Source organism: Pygoscelis adeliae, unplaced genomic scaffold, assembly GCF_000699105.1.
Source record: "Pygoscelis adeliae isolate BGI_AS28 unplaced genomic scaffold, ASM69910v1 Scaffold463, whole genome shotgun sequence".
Lineage (NCBI taxonomy): Eukaryota > Metazoa > Chordata > Aves > Sphenisciformes > Spheniscidae > Pygoscelis > Pygoscelis adeliae.
In genome coordinates, this window is record NW_008824471.1 from 1,400,117 (window position 1) to 1,404,950 (window position 4,834).

Below are 4,834 nucleotides of genomic sequence, written 5' to 3' on the forward strand. Positions count from 1 at the left end.
CTAAACATAACGCACGACTCCTCCTCCTCTTCTTCCCTGCCTGTCTTCACGAAATAGCCTATAGCCATCCATTGCCATCCTCCAGTCATGTGAGTTGTCCCACCGTGTTTCAGTTATTCCTATGGTATCATAACTTTCTGACTGGGCATGGAGCTCCAGTTCCTCCTGTTTCTTCCCCAGGCTGCGTGCATTGGTATACATACACTTGAGGTGGTTGATCTTCTGGTTCTCATCTTGGGAGGCAGCTGAGGAACATTTGTCACTGCTTTGGTTGGCCTGGCTTATTCCCCAGTTGGTTGCAATGGCGTGAGTGTTGCCACTTTGGACCCCGCTCCCCGAGTCCTTCAGTTTAAAGCCCACCTCACCAACTTGGCCAGCCTGCTGCCAAAGATTCCCTTGCCTCTTCTAGACAGGTGGACCTCATCCCTCCCTAATAGGCTATAGTCATCGAAGGATGTCCTGTTGTCATAAAAGCCAAAACCCTCACAACGGCACCAGCCATGAAGCCAAAAGTTGATTTGCATTACACATCTATTTCTGGCTGCACCCTTTCCTCTAACTGGTAAAATGGAAGAAAAGGTAAATACTTCACTGTTTGTTTCTCAGGGCTGCCTGTTCACTTTGCTGTGCTACCTCCACTTACCGCCTTCCATGCCATCTGCACTGCTTGCCTGTGTCCCTGGCTCCGAGGGTGAAGCAGGCACGCACACTGGCTTTGTGCTTGCTACCCTCCAGCAGCCATTTTACCCGTTTTCTAACTTTGGCACGTGCTGGCCTATATTCCTCCTGTTAATGCTGTTATTTGTTAATACCGTTAATACCATCTTCTCCCCTCTTCTGTCTAAAGAAGATTACTGATAATAATTCTTTTGGAAGACACATTTTTCCTCATCCCCTGAGGTAGTTAGGAGAGTCTTGAATGTTTAAAAGGAATCCTTTGCCCTCTAATACCTCCAGCCGGTGCCCCTGTGCTCAGGGAGAATCGCTAGCAGTGTGCCAGAGCCAGGTCCCAGCAGTTCAGGCTGCCACAGGCCCCCTCAGCATGGTGCCGCTGGCCAAGGCAGCCCGCAGACGCTTTCACTGGGGGCTTCCGTCACAACCCCACGGATGCCAGGTGCTGCTAGAGCATTACCCTGGAGGTGGCTCCACCAAGCCTGGCACAGCAAGCAGTCGATGGCTTTTCCATGTGCCCACAGAGGCAAGCAGGGCTTCTAGACAAGAAGCAGCTTGCATCTTTCTCCTTCAAAGTCTGCGATTCTGGCTGTTGTTACTCCAATATTTTCTTGCTCTGTGGCTATTCTGTGTAAAATCTGCATTGCTAGGGCTTGGCACCTTGGGATTCACAGGTACTCCCCCTTTGTTCCATTTTTCAGGCTTGCCTTTAGTTCTGGAGTTGCAATGAATGCTTATTTTGCCTGAGTAACAGAAAATGGGATTCTGTCAAATTTCAGTATTTGAACTTATGACTTATCCAAAATTGGCTGCAGACTTGTCATTGCAATGCATCCCACTGCATAAAATGACTGTAAACTTCTCCATGCAACCCTGCTCTGTGAGTATATGTATGTGCATGACACCGCATCCTTTATTACTTACGAAACACATATCAATATTGTATTAATAAGTAGGCATTGATTTTTACTGAGAACATAGGGATTTATGAAAGTAGGCAGAGCTGTGTGGCAGAAACTATGGAAGCAGTTTCTAGAAAATCCATGAAATATTTTACATTTGAGATATAGAAAAATTTTCCGTTTAAAATAAATCCAAATAGACAGCCCTTCGTGGAAAATAGATTGTTTTACGGTATCAGGCAAGGGTGAGATTTAAAGGCAACTGGTTTGCAACAGAATGAGACTCTCTGTCCAAATTTGAACACAAATGGCTTCCTTTGATATTATGGAGAGATTCAAGGAGGCTTTCAGTGAAGCAAGGAAAGTACAGGCTAAACACCTGTGCAATGGCCCTGAGGCAAAAGGGCTACGCTAAGCAAACAGGGAGACATGCCCCTGTCAGGCTGACAGTAAAACTCTGCCGTTGCTTGGAGTAGGGAAAAGTGTATTTAAAGTGTACTGATGCAGATCTGCTGGTAACAGCAAGGAGTAGAAGCTGTAATAAGGACCACTTAGAGAGTTCCCTGTCCATGTTACACCACCCAGAACTAGGGACTGTAGGAGTGCATGAGAAGTTCAAATTTTCAAGCTTCAGTCTTTTTTTTATGACGATACACAAGGTAAATCTTGGGACTGATTTAGAAATTGTGGTACAGCAAATACCTCAGAAGCCAGCTCATACAGAGGAAATGCCCAGTCTTAATTCTCCATGATATCATACTCAACAATTGTCAAGAGCAAGCGGAAAAACACACTCCAGAAGCATAGTATATCCCAGAAACCATAAAAGGAGCATTACCTACAATATCAGAAGTACAAACGTGGTCTACACAGCTGATTTCTTCCTGTACTGCATGAATTCCTAAATCCTGCAGAATACTCAGGCTGTGGATATGTGCGTTTCTGCTGATGTGTGTGCCGTACAAAAGGATAAGGGACTTAATGTGCTCTTAACAGAGCTTTTTGCTGAAACGATTCTGTACTTTGGCAAGGGGATGAGAACAAGAACTGGAAAGGTTTTAGAGAAGAAAGATATCAAACTGGAATAGTTCTGGTGATTTTATTTGTGGCTCTTTACAATTAGCAGTTTCTATCTTTACAATTAATTCTTTGTCACTATTATTACAAATGCCCTCAATTTCCTCCCTGTTCCGCAACGGACTCCAGCTCATTAATGTGCAGCTTTAAGCAAGCATCGGAGCTGTCATGCATTTCAAATCTCCCCAAGAAAGCTTTTTAAAATTGTAAGTAAGACCCGATACTGAGACTTATTAGCACCAAACTTGGAAACAAAGCTTCTGTGCAGGCAATGATGACTCTTCAAGTTACATTTGCTGTCACCTTTTTTTTCCTGAGATTTATTATAAATGTGAATACCTCAAAGGATTTCTTTGATGCAACCAACATTTCCAGCTCTCATAAACTGCTGTTTATTGATAGAACTGGGCTTGTGCCAGTATCTCAGATTTGAGTGATGACGCTGAACTTCTAGGTCAGATTTAATTGCATCCGCACTGAGATATACTCAGAAAAAATCCACTGAAAGCATGCACTGCGGTGTGATGGAGAAACTGGAAGTTTGTATGCTAGCTAAAAGGCAGGTCACAACAGTCCATAGAGGTGTAGACTGAGATCAAAGTCCATCCTCAGTGCTTTGAGACCAGCTTTTGCTCGAACATCTGTCTGATAGTTATGCCTGCATCCAAGGCTTTGGCTCCTGTCCACTTACTTATAAATGTCTGAACAGCCCCATTTTTTTTTCAGCTCTGTCTGGAGTTAAGAACAACAATTAGTCTAACTTCTGAACTGCTAGCATAAATGATTTGCCAGGACTAAGGTTAAGGCAGATTCTCATGACTACCAGTTATGATAACAGAAGAAATGTGTAAACTTGAAATCGAGAGGTAGCTGTGGAGCTGCCTGTCATTGGCATGTTGGTGATACTTCTAACTAATCGTCCTTCCTTAAAGACACATGGAGCAGGAGGGGTTGTAAGAGGAAACATTATCAACTTCCACACAAGGGAGCCTAAAGAGAGGGAGAAAGCTATACCTCAATGCTTCTCAGAGAGGAAGGTGTTAACCCAGAGAAGGGGTTCCTAGCAGAGCTTCTTGCTGGAGTGATACCATAGTGTCCTATACTTTGTCCAGCACAAAATAACAAGAACTGGAAAGATTTTAGCAGCAAAATACCTCCAACTGGAGAATCTGGAATATCTCAGCTTCCAAAAATTCTCACAATTCAATACAGCCTTTCTTGAATGGCCCAAAATGTCAGTAAATACTGATACTTGTCAGGAGGGAGAGCTGATCCAACAGCAACAGAGCCATCGCCCAGACTTGGCCAATAAAGTCAGGCAAGACTGCAAGTTGCAAGAGGAGCTCTCTCAATGCCACCTTCTTAACAATTCCCCCCAAACCTGAGAGGTGAGAAAATGGAAATTTGCTACGGAGAGTCTTCAGGCTCAAATGACAATTTCACCGTGTCCTGAGGTCCTAATTTCCTGACTGGAGGTGTTCTTCCTCCTCACCACTTGCGATCCTACTTCTCCACACCAAACCAAACTTAACCATCAGCTAAGGAGTGAGAAAGCTGTGGACATCCTCCTCAAGATCCTGCCACGGAATCCGTTTTTTTCCACTGGGTTACTCCATCTGCTCCGCTGCCCCTTTCCCAGAGATCACCTCCCCCTCAGCCACGCTGCTGGCAGGCACCCAGGCTGCCAGTGCCTCCCGAAGCCCTGGGTATGAACCCAGCCCGTTTGGGCTACTGCTGGAGCCCTCACCCAGCCGGGCAGCAGGCAGGAACGAAAGGAAGAGATGCCAGGCGGGCAGGAGCTGGCTGAGAGCAGGCACCCCACCGCAGGCCCAGCCCTCTGGGGGAGCACGGCACAGACCGGCACACCGGTAGGATCTCATCCCCCGGGAGCGGCGGGGCAGAGGAACCGTGTTGCCGTGCCCTGCCAGGGAGGCAACATCTCCTATCCTAAAAGCCCAGGGAAGAGTCCAACCTTGGAAAAAGGCACGCTTTGACAGCCCTCTGCAGCCGTGCCCGGAGGAGCCCGATCCCCCCGCCCCAGGGACGGCAGGCATTTCCCTGAAGGAGCGTTTCTCTGCTCGCCGCCGGGCCCCGGCACCCCGTTACGGATCCCGTGCCCCGGCGGAGCTGGCTGCTCGCCCGCTGCACCCGAGCGGGGCCGGGGGAGCGGTGGCCGCCTCCTT